General features: G+C 34.6%; 1 pseudogene; it reads right to left on the reverse strand.

Annotated features, from left to right (window-relative positions):
- Positions 1 to 6,216: 6,216 nt before the first annotated feature.
- On the reverse strand, positions 6,217 to 6,921 carry LOC149262094 (uncharacterized; annotated as a pseudogene).
- Between the last annotated feature and the right edge of the window lie 13,939 nt (positions 6,922 to 20,860).

Consider the following 20,860-nt stretch of genomic DNA (forward strand, 5'->3'; position numbering starts at 1 on the left):
ATGTTCACTATGAAGGCACTCAGATTATGGGACAAATCAAATCTTACTTTGAGTAATGACGGGACTGATTAAAGCATATTAAAGCATACTTTGAGTGGAAAGCACATACCATAGATCAAGATAACCTGAACATCACCTTTTCAATTCATTATGTTATTTTTTATTTGCAAAATGCAATGCATGTGGCTCTTAAAATGTTGACATTTCAGCAAAGTCATTACAATGCATGTGGTCGTATGAACATAACAGTGTACCAGAGTGTAATGGAGTACGACATCATTTGTCTGGTGGGACAATTTTTTTTCTTTGCCAAAAAAATCAAACTTATCGAAAGCATATTTATGGATGATTTATATGAAAAAGTGTTTACTTTTTATTTTTTAATAGTAGTTTAATTGATAGATATTTTGGATTTTTTAATAGCGAATTTGTATCATAAAATGTAAGCTTGGAAGCTTGTGGAAATCTCCCTAAGCATAACTAGCTTAGAGCCATCTATATTGTTTGATCATCATATGTATATGAGAATGCGTACAATGATATGCATCTAAAAAATGTAATTTTATATCTTTTTAAAGTAAAATTACATTTTTTCACTGGGAGAAAAAAAATCATAAACCCATCAACATACTTAACATAAAAAATGTAGATATATCAATGATTATCAAGGATCTTGATATATCAATGTTTAAAAGATTATGACAATGTTTAAATAAAATTGAAAAAGTTAATTTGTTGAAAACACTAATTTTGACATGTAAATGTTGAAATAATGGCATATCAACATTGTATTTTTACCCCAAAGCTAATATGTAGCCAATTAAAAATGCATGAGAAACATATTCGTATTTACGTATTACCAACTATGATAGTTTCTTCCCTAAATTATGCTCAACAAGGGATGGTGAAAATAGAGATACACAAGCCCCTAGAATGGAGACACAAATTGTGCTCTACGTTAACATCTACAGTGACATGTTTAGATAAAACAAACGTTGGTGATTGCAAACCCAATCGAGGCATTTAGATATTCAGAAATAGAAGTGAAATGATATCATCAAGCTCCCTACCTAAAGACAAAGATTGTAAGTTTCACTATGGTTGAACTGTTGTTTCTAAATAGATAGGGAAAGTTGAACAAGAACACAATTTTAATAGAATAAAAGCAAATGGATGCCAAAATTATGTGGGCGAGCCCTAACAATGAAGGCTTCAATATAATACAATGCAAACCAAGAGATGTGCACTAACTAAATACTTAAAATAAATCCTGACTTGAAAATATTTGTCTACACTTGAAGCTACTAACACAAGTTAACCAAATACTTGGAATGAACCTCCAAATTGACTCATATTTGTCTATGCTCCAAACTACTATTAGAAACAATGTTTCTAAAAGAGAAATAAAATATATTAATTGTGCATTCAAGTTTTCAAAACATAATCCATTACAACATGATGGTTATGAAGATTGGCACATCAAAAATACATCAAATCACTACCACTTGCAAATGTTATTTTTATTAATAAAAAAAAAATTAAAAAGTTTTATACAATATTATGACCACTACCAATATATAAATAACCTTAATCCAAACTTTTCTACAACATCTTTTCACAATAATAATCATCCGCAATTTCCCTCTCCCCAACTTTATCCAATAGTTCTAAACTCACTTAGTCTACATAGTTACCCAATTAGTCTACATAGTTACCCAATTGGAATTTATGTAAATCTGTCTATATAACTTTGATTTTATTAAAATTAAAAAACTTAAAAAAAAATCTTATGTAACAATATTATGACAACTACTGACATATAAACAAAACTAAAGATAAGAGAAACAGAGCACCAGTATTAATGCCAGGCCGTATGGAGAGTGCACCAGATGTTTTGAAGCATGTCCACTGGTAGAAGTTACATACAAAGATGTTGATGAGCCACCATATCCTCCACTCCTTTTGCCTCTGACTTGTTATATAGTTATAATTAACTATTCTAGGTTTTGGAGGTCTTTTGAGCATATTTTTTTATTAAATTTTCCTATAATCCTGCACGAATTTGTTGTAATCACAAGTTTGATATGTGAACTCTACAAAAAGGAGTTTCCTAAGAGTTTTTCAAAGCTTTGAATCCATTTACACATTCAAAAATGGATTTTAAACAACAACAAAAACATAGTTTGACTCCAAAATCTAAGATAGTTAAACAATGCCCTTTACTTGTTGTGTTGAGATTTATTATTTTGGTGATGGCATAAGGGTCTAATGTTTTTGTAGGTTGTTTAAAGAGGTAGTGATAGACTCTTTTCTAGGTTCCTAGCAATTTCATAGTGCATCTTTTTGAGCCCTTTGGTCTTAATATACTACTAGCTTATTGGTAAGCAATGATGTTTATTTTGGCATCTTATTCCAATTTATCTATGAAGTTCCTAATTTTATGGATTATAGGAAGGCCATCTCATTAGGAGAGTAATGTGTCTAAGCACAAAGAGTCCACTTAGTATAATATAATTTCCATTTTCTCAATTATTTTAAAGGTTTGAGGATTAATACCAATTCTCTCCTCACTTTCCAAAGGCCCAAGATATTAGGAGAGTCATGTGTAACAGGACTTCCATTAGCTCAATTACTTCAACTCTTTAAGAGAATGAACACCAATTCCTCTTAAATTTTTCATAATTATGATTACTCTAGCACAATATAAACAACAAAAAGTTTCTCTAAAAACACATTACAAAATGTTTAGAAATTTGCTTCTCAATTTAAGTAACCACTCTCAATCATTACCTCAAATCTTAAGATGCCTACTAATTTTGTTCATCTAGAAATTTAACTAATCTAAAAGTGAAAAAAGCAAAGACAACATTACTGCATCTCAATAAAATGTTATAATTTACAAAGTAATTAATAATATTAAAATTTCCTATATATATAAAACAGAAAACATAACAAGCTAATAAATGTAAATTTTATAAATATAATAAATTTATACCTATAATAGATTTAAATCAAAAAGTGAAAAAAGACAACATTATTACATCTCAATAAAATGTTATAATTTACAAAGTAATTAATAATATTAGAATTTCCTATATAAAACAGAGAACATAACAAGCTAATAAATATAAATTTTATAAATATAATAAATTTATACATATAATAGATAAAAATTTAACATTTTCTTTTATGAAAAATAAATTACTATTTTTTTTGTAATTTTACAACGGTGACTATGATGTTATGTTTTATCTTTTATGACACAAATTCGCTATTAAAAAATCCAAAATATCTATCAATTAAACTACTATTAAAAAAAAAAAAAATTAACACTTTTTCATATAAATCATCCATAAATATGCTTTCGATAAGCGGGGGTTTTGACAGAGGAAGCAGTGATGGCAACCATGGAGAATCTGATCGGGCTTGTAAACAGAATACAGAGGGCGTGTACGGTTTTTGGAGACCATGGCGGTGAGGGTGCCAGTGCGCTCCCCACGCTATGGGAAGCGCTTCCCACCGTGGCCGTCGTCGGAGGCCAGAGTTCTGGAAAATCATCTGTCCTGGAAAGCATCGTGGGAAGGGATTTTCTACCTCGGGGTTCAGGTATTGTGACGAGGCGCCCCTTGGTGCTACAGCTTCACAAAACAGACGACGGCCCAGAATATGCAGAATTCTTACATCTTCCCAATAAGCGATTCACGGATTTTGTTCTTAGACAACGCATGGAGGATGCGCGGCAACTGTTTGATGAAATACCCCTGGCAGCTACTGCACTCTTCCACATGCAGCAGCGGTGTTGCCAGGATCTGGAGCAGGCTCTGCAGTCCCGAAATTTCATTGTTTCAACTTTGAATCCTCATGCAGGCAGCCGTGATTCTATTCATCACCAGGGTGGATCACTGACCTCCAGATCTGGCCTGGATCTACCCGATCCGGACAACAATCGAAGGAAAAGCCAAAATCTAGGAGATATGGAACCTCTCTTGGAGACAGAGTTGGATGGCTCAGATTTGACAAGAACCGAGCCACCCCAGAATGCCAAATCTGGGTTTCAAGTTTTTGTGAAGACGCCAAAAGGAACCACAATCGTGGTCTGGACTTCTGACAGCGACAGGGTTTCAGATCTAAAGAACAATATCGCCAAACAGACTGGCTACCCGGCTGAGGAACAACATCTGGTGAATGAGGGCAGATCGATGCAGGAATGCAGAACCATGCAAGGATACAACATCAAGTCAGGTTCCACAATCATTCTCAATATGAGATTACGAGGAGGAGCCGAAAATGCTGGAACTAGCTCGCAAAGCAATGGGTCATTTAAGGAAGCAGTGAAGGGCAAAGGAAAAAAGCCCACAGCCGTCACGGAACCTCCAGGCCAGTACATTGTAGACCAAATGCCGGAGAGCCCAGCTATATCCATCGAAATCCCAGAGGTAAAAAGTATATATTCAGATCTACAAAAAAATGCAGTTATTTGCAGATTTAACGGTTTTTGGCCTAGAACTGATGCACTGTATCAATGGATTCACTCGGTTTGGACAAAAAATTGCCAAATCTACCTATACCCCAAAGGTTTTTTTATAGTATGTTTTGAAACAGAGGAAGAAAAGGAAACAGTTCTCAACCAAGGGCCATGGTTCTGGGGTAGTGCTGGACTCTTTATTACCCCTTGGTTTCCTGATTTTGATGCTAACACCATGGTGGTATCAAGGATGCCAGTATGGGTGAGGATGCATAACCTTCCATTACATTTTTGGCATTCAAAGGTTCTAATAACAATCAGAAATACCTTGGGGAGAATGTTAAAGATAGACGTAGAGAGACACATAAAAGGAATATTTACTTTTGCCAGAATATGTGTCGAGGTAGATCTTAGTCGAGGACTACCTGAAAGCATCATCTTAAACTTCAATAATACACAGTGGAAACAACATCTGGACTATGAGAATACAACTTTCAGATGCCGGGGATGTCAACAAACAGGTCACTTGTACAATGCATGTCCAAGCCTCAACAAGAGCAAGCAACAACAAAGGAAGCCGAAAGGATGGCAGGATATAGATGCTGCATGGAAGAAGGTAACTACAGCAAAGAAAGAAGAACAAACTACAACAAAGGATAAAAATCAGGACAATAAGGACAAGGAGATTAATGAGGAAAAGGAACAAGAGATCCAGATGGAAATAAACGGAAACAAACGAAGCCACAGTCCTGAAGGATCGGATTCGGATAAGGAGCAACCAATGAGTACGATGGAAAACCAGCTAGCCGTTATTGACTCCCCTCCCATCATGGATGGTTGGCGAAAAGTGGAGAAGAAGAAGGGTAGGAAGACTTAGGCCAGCTGGGTTTCCTTTGTTGCTGCTTTCCGGAAAAGCGGAGCAGCTCATTCTTTTTTCTGTCTTTAGGCAGTGCTGTACATTGCGGGCTGTATGATCATTTTTCACACAGCCAAATTGAATGCTTTATGCATCTCCTTGTAACTTTTTATCTTAATAAAAAGTTTGCTTTTTTTCTTTGGAAAAAAAAAATATGCTTTCGATAAGTCTAATTTTTTTGGCAAAGAAAGAAAATTGTCCCACCAGACAAATGATGCCGTACTCCATTACACTCTGGTACACTGTTATGTTCATACGACCACATGAATTGTAATGACTTTGCTGAAATGTCAACATTTTAAGAGCCACATGCATTGCATTTTGCAAACAAAAAATAACATTATGAATTGAAAAGGTGATGTTCATGTTATCTTGATCTATGGTATGTGCTTTCCACTCAGAGTATGCTTTAATATGCTTTAATCAGTCCCGTCATTACTCAAAGTAAAATTTGATTTGTCCCATAATCTGAGTGCCTTCATAGTGAACATACTTTTCCTTTTGAAATTACTTTTTCAGCGAGGCCAAGGTTTAGTTTGACAAACCACCAGGTCGATTTCTGTTACAGAAATATCGAAATTTATTCTCAAAGTAAATTTCTGTTCGATTTCTGTTAAAGAAATTTCTAAAAGTATTTTCAAAATAAAGTTATCTCAGTAGATCCGAACTGAAATTCCTGAACGAGAACTGAATTAAATCGTTATTTATCATTTGAAATTTCCCTACTCAGAAGATGCGAATTGAAATTCCTGAACCAGAATTGAATTAAATCGTTATTTATCATTTGAAATTTCCCTAACTCAGTAGATCCGAACTAAAATTCCTGAACCAGCGCTGAATTAAATCGTTATTTATCATTTGAAATTTCCCTACCTACTTAGATGACACAACATTTTCAGACAAAGGAGAACTAACAATGAAAATATTTTCACGGCATTACAGTTTTATCTGCCCGGTTGTTTCGGCCCCCACTGCCCGCTTTACCGGAGCAAAGATGAGTCACAAAACCGCATAACAGCTTACAACACTACATTACATTATGTTTCAGACCTCGAGTCCCGGTAGCATTTAATTATTTGGCTAAACTGTGTCTGTAACATACAAATCTACAAAGGCCTTGGCGTCATTATAGTTTTCGCCACTCCCAGCAGCAAAACCAGCCCCTGCTTTACCTGCATTTTAATCACGTTTAAAGCGCGGTGCTTGGCTCCAGGTATAAACATGGCCGCTCTCAGTTCCGGTATGGTAGATGTGGCCTGATCCAAAAGCAAGCCACAGTAATCATTCACATTGTCATTGAAGCCCAGAGAAGAGATCATGGCCCTGGTAACTTTCCCGAAATGATTCTGCATAGAAGCAATTAAATTGGCGTGGAGCCACGCCAAGAGTTTGTTCATTACGCGCTTCGGGATAGCAGCTTCCATATCTCCACATCCGCTGACCTCGGACTCCATGACACCATTGCATTCGTCATAGTTACAGGAAGGGCCAAAGAAATCGGCCATGTGAAATAAAGCAGGCGCGCAGACAGATTTGGCAGGAATTGAGCTCGAACCCTACTCAGGAAATATAAAATTACTGATCCCAAGGACTGGCCAACGAGTTAACAGAGGATGCTAACAGGTTCACCGAAGAGTACCTGGGTGGCGAGCTGCAGAGCGGAATTGCAGAGCGGGAAGCGCCGAGTCGAAGAGGAAGGTGAGTGAGCAGCGCGCGGGTGACCATTTCCTCAATTCAAATTGGAACCGGCAATAATACTCCGTGGCTGCAATTCCAGCTCGTCCCCGATCTGTCAGGGGATGTCAGGCCCTCCAGCTGCAATCGGATTTTTTGTCAGGGAATGGCAGGGAATGTCAGGATTGTCAGGGGAGAGTGGCGGAGAAGGAGAGTGGCGGAGCTAGGGGAGGGTAGTGGAGGGCGGAGGGATTGCCGTGGCCGGAGCCGGACGATTTTCTGGCCGGTGACGGAAAACGGGCCATTCTACCGCCTAGGTAGACTACTCCAAAAGTAATAAATCATTTATTTCCCAAAATAGAATACATGGTTCAATGTTTATTTGAAAATTTTATGAGTAAAAAATGATTTTACTTGGTAAAAAAGATTTTCCAACGTCAACTCAACTGACAAAACATTGTGCAGATCTTAATTTACCATTACACTCTTTTGCTGGATTGCAAGAAACCATTACATTAAAATTTTTGCTAGATTGTAGAATTTGATTCCATGAAATTTTTGCTAGATTGTAGAATTTGATTCCATGAACCCAAACAAAATTCAAGAATTTGATTCCATGAACTGAAACAAAATTCAAATGGGAAGCTCGTTCGCTTTTAATCTACCATTCTAATAATGGATTACTTTTTAAGTTTTGAAGTACTTAAGGGTTTCATCGATTGAACAAAATGTTGATTGTACATCAAAACCTTTACCTGGATTAGGTTTTGATCGACCGATTAAATTTTTTAAGACATCCAAATCTTTAAGGGTTTGATCGATTGAACAGAATTTTGATTGTACATCAAAACCTTTACCTGTTGTAGTCAAAACCTCTCCTCACCGCATTCAAATAATGAACCTTTTTTGACATGCTGCCATGGAATAAATGGAGGAAATACTTGCCTGCAATTGAAGATCATTAAACATATATTTTAAACCAGCTTATAACCAAAATCTCTGCTCACTATCTTGAAATAACGAACCGATTTTTACATGCCATGGAACTACATAAAGCTAATATTTTGAAAATTTTCCATGCAATTGAATATCATTAAACATATATTCCAAACCAACACATAATTAAAATCTCTGATCACTGTATTCAAATCAGGAAATACTGGCCCGATTTTTACATGCCATGGAAGAACATAGGAAATACTTTGCATGCAGCTGAAGATTATTAAACATATATTCCAAAAACAGCTTATAATCAAAATCTCTGCTCACCCAGGAAATAATGACTACACTCCATGGAAGAACATAAAAGAAAATACCTTGCATGCAACTGAAGATCATTAAACATATATTCCAAAACAACTTATAATTAAAATCTCGGCTCAGTGTATTCAAACCAGGAAATACTGAACCCATCTTTTCACCCAAATAATTTAAATACTTCTCAAATATTTTTGAAATCGACTCAAATATTTCTGATTATGATATTTTTTGAAATATTATCATATTTTGAATCTATAATAGAGATAAACATTTATTATATCTTTGAAATCTATAATCCATAGAAATATTTTTGGTTATTTTTGAAATATTATCATATTTTTGAATCTATAATAGAGATAAACATTTATTATATTTTTGAAATCTACCATCCATAAAAATATTTTTAGTTATTATATATTTCTGATTATCATATTTTGGAAATCCACAATTTAGATAAACATTGATCATATTTTTGAAATTTACAAACATTTAGAATATTTTTGAAATCTACCATACATAGAAATATTTTTGGTTATTATATATTTCTGGTTATCATATTTCGGAAATCTACAATTTAGATAAACATTGATCATATTTTATATTTTTGAAACCTACCATCCATAGAAATATTTTTGGTTATTATATATTTCTGATTATCATATTTTGGAAATCTACAATTTAAATAAACATGGATCATATTTTTCTATTTTTGGTTATTATATATTTCTGATTATCATTATTTTGGAAATCTACAATTTAAATAAACATGATCATATTTTTGAAATCTACAATGGAGATAAGTATTTATCATATTTTTGAGTTCTACAATCTAGATGCATAACCGCTAAACATAACCCTTATTAAAATCTAACATAACCCTTATTGAAATCTACAATAGAGATAAACATAGCTTTTATTGAAATTGTATTGAAATCTACAATTGAGATAAACATCTCAAACATGACTGATAAACATAACCTTTATTGAAATCTACCATCTAGATAAACATAACCTATAAACATGTTACATAACCCTTATTGAAATTTACAATCGAGAAATATACAAGACTCATACAATAAACTTAATCTCATTGAAATCTACAATCCAGATAAACATGACCATTACTATATTTTTTAATTTTGATTATTTTTATTTTTATTTTTGATTATGATATATTTGAAATATTATGATATTGTTAAATCTATAAAGATAAATTTTGATTATTTTTTAATTTTATTTTTGATTATGATACATTTGAAATATTATGATATTTTTAAATCTATTAAAGAGATAAAAGCATTTATGCATTTATTACAATTTAAATAAACATGATCATATTTTTGAAATCTACAATGGAGATAAGTATTTATCATATTTTTGAGTTCTACAATCTAGATGCATAACCGCTAAACATAACCCTTATTAAAATCTAACATAACCCTTATTGAAATCTACAATAGAGATAAACATAGCTTTTATTGAAATTGTATTGAAATCTACAATTGAGATAAACATCTCAAACATGACTGATAAACATAACCTTTATTGAAATCTACCATCTAGATAAACATAACCTATAAACATGTTACATAACCCAACATGTTACATAACCCTTATTGAAATTTACAATCGAGAAATATACAGGACTCATACAATAAACTTAATCTCATTGAAATCTACAATCCAGATAAACATGACCATTACTATATTTTTTAATTTTGATTATTTTAATTTTAATTTTTGATTATGATATATTTAAAATATTATGATATTGTTAAATCTATAAAGATAAATTTTGATTATTTTTTAATTTTATTTTTGATTATGATACATTTGAAATATTATGATATTTTTAAATCTATTAAAGAGATAAAAGCATTTATGCATTTATTATATTTTTGAAATCTAATAGAAATATTTTGATTATCATATATTTTGATCATCCTATTTTGAAAATCTTAAGCATTTAACATATTTTTGAAAATCTACAATTAAAATAAGCAATTATCATATTTTTGAAATCCACCATGGAGATAAGCATTTATCTATCATATATTTGAAATCTATAACCTAATTAAGCATAGGTGGGTAAGCCTCACAGATAAACACGACCCTTATTAAAAACTACCATCGAGATAAACATGACCATTAATAAACGCATGTGACTGGTATAGCTGACTAACGCCTGCAGCTTACCCTCTGACGAGTGGAAAATATTGAGGATGAGACATCTCTTCCCGCTGACCACCGTTAGGAGGCAACCTGAAAAACTGGTTAAAGAAAAGCTTCGCTACAATGGAGGTAACGCCGGCCACTCGAAAAACCCACAGTCTCCTGTTGTCCCTGGACCACAAGGTACCGTTCTCATCTTGATATACGCGTATGGGGGGGAAATCTGAGGGTCTCATCCGTCCCCACTGAATTTCATCTCGCGCCTGCTCCAGAGATAACCTTCGAATTCCTTGCCCCTCGCCGAAATGGCGGGCAATGGACCTCTGAGTGAATCTCACATCACTGGGATCAACATACACCATTTGAAAGGGGAGGCCATTCTCTTCGCTATCCACAGCCCAGCTCATGATTTTAGGTCTCTCCACACATAAACCTCGTTTTTTTCATACTATGCAATCATCACTTTGTTCCAATTTATGGAGCGCTCAAAGGCAACTGAACTTCCGGGTCAAGGCGAAACTGCTGCATGCATGAAACTTGTTTCTTTTGCATCAAATCACAATCAATGGGGATTGACCACCTGCACTGCGCTCGGTAGCTAATGGATGTGAACCAACAGCTGTGAAGTTATTAATAGCAATGTAGTTACGCGAATATAGCAATGGAGTTGCGCCATGTGTTCACTTACTTCCCACGATCCCACACCTGTATGGTTCATTGTTTTAGCTTTCACAGTTACCCCATCTCTTTGAACATCCCGAAAAATAAACTAGCATTTGTACGTAATGTTGCAAAGGAAATGCCGTAAGGCATAGAGTGTGAAAGAATATTAAAATGTGAATGGGCATTTTTGAAAGCAAGGGTCGACGATAATGGTTTCAATTGAGGAAGCCATGCCTAAAACCCTATTCAGGGTTTAAAGTGGCTATAAAATGGAATAAAAATAGTCATAAATAGCCATTGAAGTTGTTTAAACACCTTTTTATCTGGATAAAGATTGCCTAGTTGAAGGTGAAAGTAAACAAATGAATCCACGCTAACAACAACTGGGTATCCATATCAATTTGGATAGGGTTATTTAAGAAATCATTATTTAAACGAAAAATTTAAATAATATCAAAATATATTTAAAACATGTATAATATTCATTAAAATAAATGGATTTTGTTAAAAAAATATGTTAAAAGCCATTGATAATGAATTGTTTGTAAAGACATAAACTATCAAAATGGTATTTGATCTTGAAACATCCCTTTTCAAGTTTCAGTTGGAAATTACAAGTAGTAAATTGTAACGGAAGAGGTTAGAGAAGAAATATAATATTCTGAAGAACATTGTGGTTGTCATTCCATATTTGAAGTTGCATCGAAATTTGTTGGAGGCATCAAAGACCTAAAGAAGTATGAACCTGCAAAATGTATATTTTGTTAGGATTTGTAATATGTAAATTAAGTGTGGAAATTTATTTGTAATATTTTGCATGTGAGTTGTGTTAAAATGAAATTGGAATGAATGGAAATGAAGTTACCTTTGCCATGGGGATTTAAATATTGTTAGTCGTAGATGCATGGTGAATGATGGCATACTGAACACCATTGGAGATTTACCTCAAGTTTTTTGGTTTCAGCTTCAGCTTTTGAAGTCTGCAGATTTATCCAAGCGTCAATTCTTTCTTCTTCTCGTTGATATCTGAAATTTACAGACAAATAATAACTATGAAGAATAAGTGGAGAGTGACAGTTTAGGAATAATATAATCATATTATATTGTGAAGTATTATAGTCCCAAACGATCCCGATCAAGGTAGAGACAGACCACCTATTCTAACCTCAAGGTTGCGATCTCAAAGCTTGCTGAAATTCAAATTGTAGATAAAAAATAATGCAAGTGATAAAAGGTTCCAATTCTAGGATAACAATTTATAGGTTGACAAAAATAGATTAAGACATGGTTACATCTCTTGTCAGGTATCTGAAACAAGAGATCATAACAAAACACCCACCTCATTCATGAGCAGTCATTGAGCAAGATATCCATATAAAGGCCTAATACCAGCTATGCTCACTCTAGATACTATTGTAATCATTCTTGTGACAAAACATCACTAATCGTGTGCAAATTGTCATGTTTTGTTGCCTGAGTAATGCCATTCAAATAAGGAAGAACCATTCTTGAGGCAAAACACCACTAATTCTACGCAAAATGTCATGTTTTTCTACCTAAGTAGTGTCATTCAAATAAGGAAGAACCATTCTTGAGACAAAACATCACTAACCCTATGCAAAGTGTCATGCTTTGCTGCCTGAGTAGTCACTCATTCAAACAAGGAAGAACAATTCTTGAGACCAAACATCACTAACCCTCTACAAAGTGTCATGTTTTGCTGCCTTAATGCCATTCAAATTAGGTTGCACTGGGCCTATCCATGTCTACTGAGGGGAAATAGAACTAATGAGGAAGATCGGAGCATAGAATTGAATAATTATGCAGAGCATTGATTCCAGTTGGCTGTGAATCCAGCCCACTTCTTATCATCAAATGGTGAAACTCCACTATGGACAGCTAAAAACAGTCACCAAGGGCTTGCAGACTACTTCCTCAATTTATCCTCTGCACTCTGACTTATTTGTAATGTAGCCTAGCATGTGAAGGGTGTGCTAGTTAGCAGAGTAGGGTAAAGTCTAAAAAAGCGATAGATGAGCAAATCCTAAACTCCAAAATGACAGGAACCATGGCTTGTAATTGTAGTCATTCTTTTAACAAATATTTCCAATAAATTCTATATCTGGGATGGGAGAGGTCTCGAATACTTTAAAATCAATTTGCGTTGTTATGTTATAACTTACAGCCTCTTATGTGCATGCTTTGATTTAAATCAATATCACGGTCACTTTATCTTCAAATTTAGAAGTTTAAGGTCACGTTATCCTCAAATTTCACAAACCATGTCTCACATGAAGAAATGGAATAGGAAAGCATCTATAGTCGTGGTCACTGTATGGAAATCAATTTTGGAAGAGTGGGGAATAATTGCAGCACAATCTTTATTCGTGGTCACTTTATGGGGAAATCAATTTTGGAAGAGCAGGAAATAATTGCAGCACAATCTTTAGTCGTGGTCACTGTATGGGGAAATCAATTTTGGAATAGTGGGAAATAATTGCAGCACAAGAGGGCAATCTTTTTTTTTCATAAGGAAAAAATGCTGATTTTAGAACAGTGGGAAATAATTGCAGCACAATAGGGAAATCTTTTTTTCATAAGAAAAAAAATGCTATTTTATTATAAACGATAAAACCAGTATATGTGCATTGTATTTTCATGCAATTTGCAGAAATTGGTTCAGCATGTAAAAATTCAGGAGAGAGAAAAGCCCCTTCATCAAGGACGTATCCTCTCACATTTCATCTATGGTTTCATATTAGAAAATCAACACTTTTATAATCCTTGGACATAATAAGCCCCATCATTTATGAATGATCCTATAACAGAACATGTATTTAGCATTTAAGGGGAAATGCACAAGCCAGTTGATATAATTATGCCATTTCATGTAACGAGTTGTCATTGTGCATATCAATAACCATGAGATTTAAAGATTCAAATAAAGAAATGTATCTCATAAAAGCCTTATGTAAAGAATGTTAATGATTGAGAACACGGCAAGCTTGGTGTCATTTATAACAAACAAGATTACGAGCACTTGAATAAAACAAAAACGGAGGTTGGGAAATCAATTTTGGAACAATGGGAAATAATTGCAACACAACAGGGCAATCTTTTTTTCATAAGAAAAAAATGTTGATTTTAGAACAGTGGGAAATAATTGCAGTGCAACAGGGCAATCTTTTTTTTCATAAGAAAAAAATGCTATTTTATTATAAACAATAAAACCAGTATATGTGCGTTGTATTTTCATGCAATTTGCAAAAATTGATTCAGCATGTAAAAATTGTTGTATATGTCAAAACTATGAAACAACAATCCTCTTTAAATATCAGTCATACTTATAATCTATCTTCTGATATGCATAAACAGTCTCTAAGATTATCAATCCATATACTTTCTTTAACATATAATTATACTGTCTGGAAAAATACCAAAAAACAGAAAGGGAATGTTGGTATGACCAAAAGTGTCACTCAAGGCAGTCCCTCGTCCCATGTAATGTTGTCCACCATGTATCTCAATTTCATAATTCAATATCGCTCTCTAATGCTATCTTTTGACAATTTGTCTGACTCCAAGTTAGCTTAATTATCTATGAGAGATTTAGAATTGAATTTCATAGTTCAGTAGGGCTCTCTAATGCTATCTTTTGACAATTTGTCTCTAATGCTATCTTTTGACAATTGTCTGGCTCCAAGGTAGCTTAATTATCTTTGAGAGATTTAGAATCGATATAGATATATAGACAATTTAGTTAGTTTAGTTTCTTTGGCTGTGCAAACCAGAATAATCCCCTAAAACGATTGCTTCAGCTCTTTAGTTTCTTTTTCTGTGCAAACCAAAATTATCCCCTAAAACGATTGCTTCAGCTCTTATGTTGGTACTTGTTCCTCCATTCCAATGAAAATTATACTGTGTGGTTCTGTCTATCCGAAACACCTCGCCACATACACATCTACCCAACTCGTGAAAAATGACAATGGGGCAATCTTGTAGTGAAGAAGATGGTAACGTATGTTCAATGATATTGAAAGGTCGTAATGCCATAGCCAATATTTCCAGAGGTTTCTCGGTGGACTCTCCATTCCATGGAATCGTAACAAAATTTGATTGTTGAAATCCAACATTAACGACGCTTTTGCAAATTGACAAAGATTATCTACTGCTCATCTCTAGAAATAACTGATACTCATAATATTGGACAATCATGGCAAATTGCTTGGGATTTCCACCTGCAGTAATAGAAGAGATGGTGTTCATCTCACCACCAAAAAAGGGTAGGTTGTTTCTTTCTTTTTACCCATTTGTTCACCAATCCAAACTTATCAATGTCCATATCAACACCAAAAAGAGTAGGCTGCTTCTTTTTTCTTGCCCATTTTCTCACCAAGCCAAACTTATTAGCAGAAATTTCATTCATTGCGACGGTTTTTTCTGAATGTTATTCTATGATACTTGATCATTAGAAGCTACAAACTCTCATGACATTCCTTTCACGTTGGTGTTCATGCTTTGGGAAACGTTTCTCACAAATGATTGGGTCATGATGGGGAATTAACAGTAGTTCATCAACATATTCTCTCTCATAGTTGTCCATCTCAACACTAAAAAGAGTAGGCTGCTTTTCTTTTCCTGCCCATTTCCTCACCAAGCCAAACTTATCAGCAGAAATTTCATTCATTGCAATGGTTTTTTCTGAACGTTATTCTATGATACTTCATCATTAGAAGCTACAAACTCTCATGACATTCCTTTCACGTTGGTGTTCATGCTTTGAGCAATGTTTCTCAGAAATGATTGGGTCATGATGGGGAGTTAACAGTAGTTCATCAACATATTCTCTCTCACAGTTTGACTGCATATCTTCTCCATCAAGAAGCCTTGCACAAAAATGAGCAGCAGGGTCTATTAGAGGAAATGTTGTTGGCGTAGAAAACTAGAGTGAAATGGTTGCAAGAGAGACAAAACTTCAAAAAGAAAACATCACACAACTATGAGAAACAGGAACTGCAACTGTACTCACAGATTAACTAACCTGGGAATGAGATTTTTTAGGTTAATTCATGAACTCGTTTCTCACTTTTTAGTCTATTTCCAGTGTCTTCAGGAGAGAGAAAAGCCCCTTCATCAAGGATGTATCCTCTCACATTTCATCTATGGTTTCATATTAGAAAATCAACACTTTTATAATCCAAATTTTAGTCAACACTTTTATAATCCGAGTTTGAATTGAAGGTCAAGACCTTGGAGTGCCATTACTTCAGGGGGGCGGGACAAAGACTGAACAAAAAACTTTCAGGGAAGGGATTGGAAATAATGGAGCATGGGAAAGAGACTATAGCCACCATAAGGAATTATAAATGTCTACAGTCCTTGGACATAATAAGCGCCATCATTTTTGAATGAGCCTATAACAGAACATGTATTTAGCATAAGGAAAATGCACAAGCCAGTTGATATAATTATGCCATTTCATGTAACGAGTTGTCATTGTGCATATCAATAACCATGAGCTTTGAAGATTCAGATAAAGAAATGTATCTCATAAAAGCCTCATGTAAAGAATGTTAATGATTGAGAACACGGCAAGCTTGGTGTCATTTATAACAAACAAGATTACGGGCACTTGAAATAAAACAAAAACGGAGGTTGGTATAACAAGGTTACTTCGTGTGCTAGTTAGCAGAGTAGGGTAAAGTCTAAAAAAGCGATAGATGAGCAAATCATAAACTCCAAAATGACAGCAACCATGGCTTGTCCTGTCAAAATAGAGCAATGAAATAAATGGAAAAAAAAAGTTGGTTGTATAACCAAGCCTCCATGAGGATTGGAGATTCAGATAAAGAAATGTATCTCATAAAAGCCTCATGCAAAGAATGTTAATGATTGAGAACACGACAAGCTTGGTGTCATTTATAACAAACAAGATTACGGGTTTGCAGCTCTTCTAAGCAAAACAACCTCAAACTCTGCCAAGTACCTCCATTGAAGAGAGTTTGACATGTAATTTCAACTGGTGAAACTCCAAGGTCCTCTTACAAATGCCCATGATAGGTTTAACATAAAACATAAATGAAGGTCACGTGAAATGCGTAAATTGTCTCTAAGATTATCTATCCATATACTGTCATTAACATATAATTATGTTGTCTGGAAAAATACCAAAAAACATAAAGGGAATGTTCGTATGACCAAAAGTGTCACTCAGGACAGTCCCTCGTCCCATGTAACGTTGTCCACCATGTATCTCAATTTCATAATTCAGTAGGTCTCTCTAATGCTATCTTTTGACAATTTGTCTGGCTCCAAGTTAGCTTAATTATCTATGAGAGATTTAGAATCGAATTTCATAATTTAGTAGGGCTCTCTAATGCTATCTTTTGAAAATTTGTCTCTAATGCTATCTTTTGACAATTTGTGGACAACAACCATGGCTTGTCCTCTAAAAACATAGCAATGAAATAAATGGAAAAAAAAAGTTGGTTGTCTAACCGAGACTCCATGAAGATTGGAGATTCAGATAAAGAAATGTATCTCATAAAAGCCTCATGCAAAGAATGTTAATGATTGAAAACACGACAAGCTTGGTGTCATTTATAACAAGCAAGATTATGGGTTTGCAGCTCTTCTAAGCAAAACAACCTCAAACTCTGCCAAGTACCTCCATTGAAGAGAGCTTGACATGTAATTTTAAATGGTGAAACTCCAAGGTCCTCTTACAAATACCCATGATAGGCTTAACATAAAACATAAATGAAGGTCGCCTAAAATGGCAGAAATTATGGGTAGGCCCCTCTTACAATGCAGAAAATACACTTGAAATAAAACAAAAATGGAGGTTTACAACAAGAAAAAGAGGCAAGGATGTGAATCAGATTGTGCTCAATTCCCCAAAAAAGGTTTCTTGTGTTCATGTAATGAATTTATTATGATAAATTGTTATGTCTGAGCTTAAGCAACATGTCTCGGAGGAAATGGATAAGGTAAGGTGTAAATCTTACAACAAACCTATTTTGAAGTCACAGTTGAGGGAATCCCACAAGATTGAATCCCTTTATTTACAGAAACCTATATTTAAGTCACAGAATTATTAATATAAGATGTTATTTTGTTTGTTAATCTGTCCTAGTTATGCCAAATCCTTTGTAAGCTGCAACTCTGTAACCATTAGGCCCACTCAAGCTGTACAACCACACCCCTAAAGAGTTGAAATATAAAATGGTCTTATAAATACTCCTTAGCTGAGCTGTCATTCTATGAGGGGTGTATCTACGAATGAGTTTTGAATGCCATCGAGTTTGAATTGAAGGTCAAGACCTGGGAGCGCCATTACTTCAGGGGGGCGGGACAAAGACCGAACGAACAACTTTCAGAGAAGGGATTGGAAATAATGGAGCATGGGAAAGAGACTATAGCCACCATAAGGAAGTATAAATGTCTACAGTCCTTGGACATAATAAGCCCCATCATTTATGAATGAGCCTATAACAGAACATGTATTTAGCATAAGGAGAAATGCACAAGCCAGTTGATATAATTATGCCATTTCATGTAACAAGTTGTCATTGTGCATATCAATAACCATGAGCTTTGAAGATTCAGATAAAGAAATGTATCTCATAAAAGCCTCATGTAAAGAATGTTAATGATTGAGAACATGGCAAGCTTGGCGTCATTTATAACAAACAAGATTACGGGCACTTGAAATAAAACAAATACAGAGGTTGGGAAATCAATTTTGGAACAGTGGGAAATAATTGCAACACAACAGGGCAATCTTTTTTTTCATAAGAAAAAAAATGCTGATTTTAGAACAGTGGGAAATAATTTCAGCACAATAAGGCAATCTTTTTTTTCATAAGAAAAAATTCTATTTTATTATAAACGACAAAACCATTATATGTGCATTGTATTTTCATGCAATTTCCAGAAATTGGTTCAGCATGTAAAAATTGCTATATATGTCAAAACTATGAAACAACAATCCTCTTTAAAATATCAGTCATACTTATAATCTATCTTCTAATATGCATAAACAGTCTCTAAGTTTTTCTATCCATATAATTTCATTAACATATAATTATGTTGTATGGAAAAATACCAAAAAACAGAAAGGGAATGTTGGTATGACCAAAAGTGTCACTCAAGGCAGTCCCTCGTCCCATGTAATGTTGTCCACCATGTATCTCAATTTCATAATTCAGTAGGGCTCTCTAATGCTATCTTTTGACAATTTGTCTGGTTCCAAGTTAGCTTAATTATCTATGAGAGATTTAGAATCGAATTTCATAATTCAGTAGGGCTTTCTAATGCTATCTTTTGGCAATTTGTCTGGCTCCAAGCTAGCTTAATTATCTATGAGAGATTTAGAATCGCTATAGATATATAAATAGTTTAGTTAGTTTAGTTTCTTTGGCTGTGCAAACCAGAATAATCCCCTAAAATGATTGCTTCAGCTCTTTAGTTTCTTTTGTTGTGCAAACCAGAATAATCCCCTAAAACGATTGTTTCAACTCTTAGGTTGGTACTTGTGCCTCCGTTCCAATGAAAATTATATTGTGTGGTTCTGTCTATCTGAAACACCATGCCACATATGCATCTCCCTAGCTCGTGACAAATGACAACGGGGAAATCCTGTAGTGAAGAAGATGGTAGCGTATGTTCAATGATCTTGAAAGGTTGTAATGCCATAGCCAATATTTCCAAAGGTTTCTTTGGTGGACTCTCCATTCCATGGAATCTCTTCAATGATCTTGAAAGGTTGTAATGCCATAGCTGATATTTCTAGAGGTTTCTTTGGTGGACTCTCCATTCCATGGAATCGTAACAAAATTTGACTGTTAAAATCCAACTTTAACTACGCTTTTGCAAATTGACAAAGATTATCTACTGCTCATCTCTAGAAATAACTTATACTCATAATATTGGAAAATCATGGCACATTGCTTGGGATTTCCATCTGCAGTAATAGAAGATATGGTGTTCATCTCACCAACAAAAAAGGGTAGGTTGTTTCTTTCTTTTTACCAATTTCTTCACCAATCCAAACTTATCAGTGTCCATCTCAACACCAAAAAGAGTAGGCTACTTCTTTTTTCCTGCCCATTTCCTCACCAAGCCAAACTTATTAGCAGAAATTTCATTCATTGCGATAGTTTTTTCTGAACGTTATTCTATGATACTTCATCATCAAAAGCTACAAACTCTCATGACATTCCTTTCACGTTGGTGTTCATGCTTTGGGCAACGTTTTTCACAAATGATTGGGTCATGATGGGGAATTAACAGTAGTTCATCAACATATTCTCTCTCACAGTTTGACTGCATATATTCTCCATTAAGGAGCCTTGCACAAAAATAAGCAGCAGGGTCTATTAGAGGAAATGCTCTTGGCGTAGAAAACTAGAGTGAAATGGTTGCAAGAGAGAAAAAACTTCAAAAAGAAAACATCACACAACTATGAGAAATAGGAACTACAATTGTACTCATAGATTAACTAACCTGGGAATGAGATTTTTCATTGCAGCCATCATCATCCTCCTGGCCCTCCTCATGTTGCAAAAAAAACGGCCTACTTGGCCCTTGTGCAGCCAAAAAGAAAGCTCCTCGTCCTCTGTGGCCTTCATCATCCTCTTGCAATCTTCTGCCCAAACCCTCCTTTGCAGGTCCCCCGACCTCCTCTGTAGCAACTCCGCCTGCGCCCT

This window comes from Pinus tabuliformis, chromosome 6, assembly GCF_031772625.1.
Source record: "Pinus tabuliformis cultivar Carrire ecotype Pingquan chromosome 6, CPIR1, whole genome shotgun sequence".
NCBI lineage: Eukaryota > Viridiplantae > Streptophyta > Pinopsida > Pinales > Pinaceae > Pinus > Pinus tabuliformis.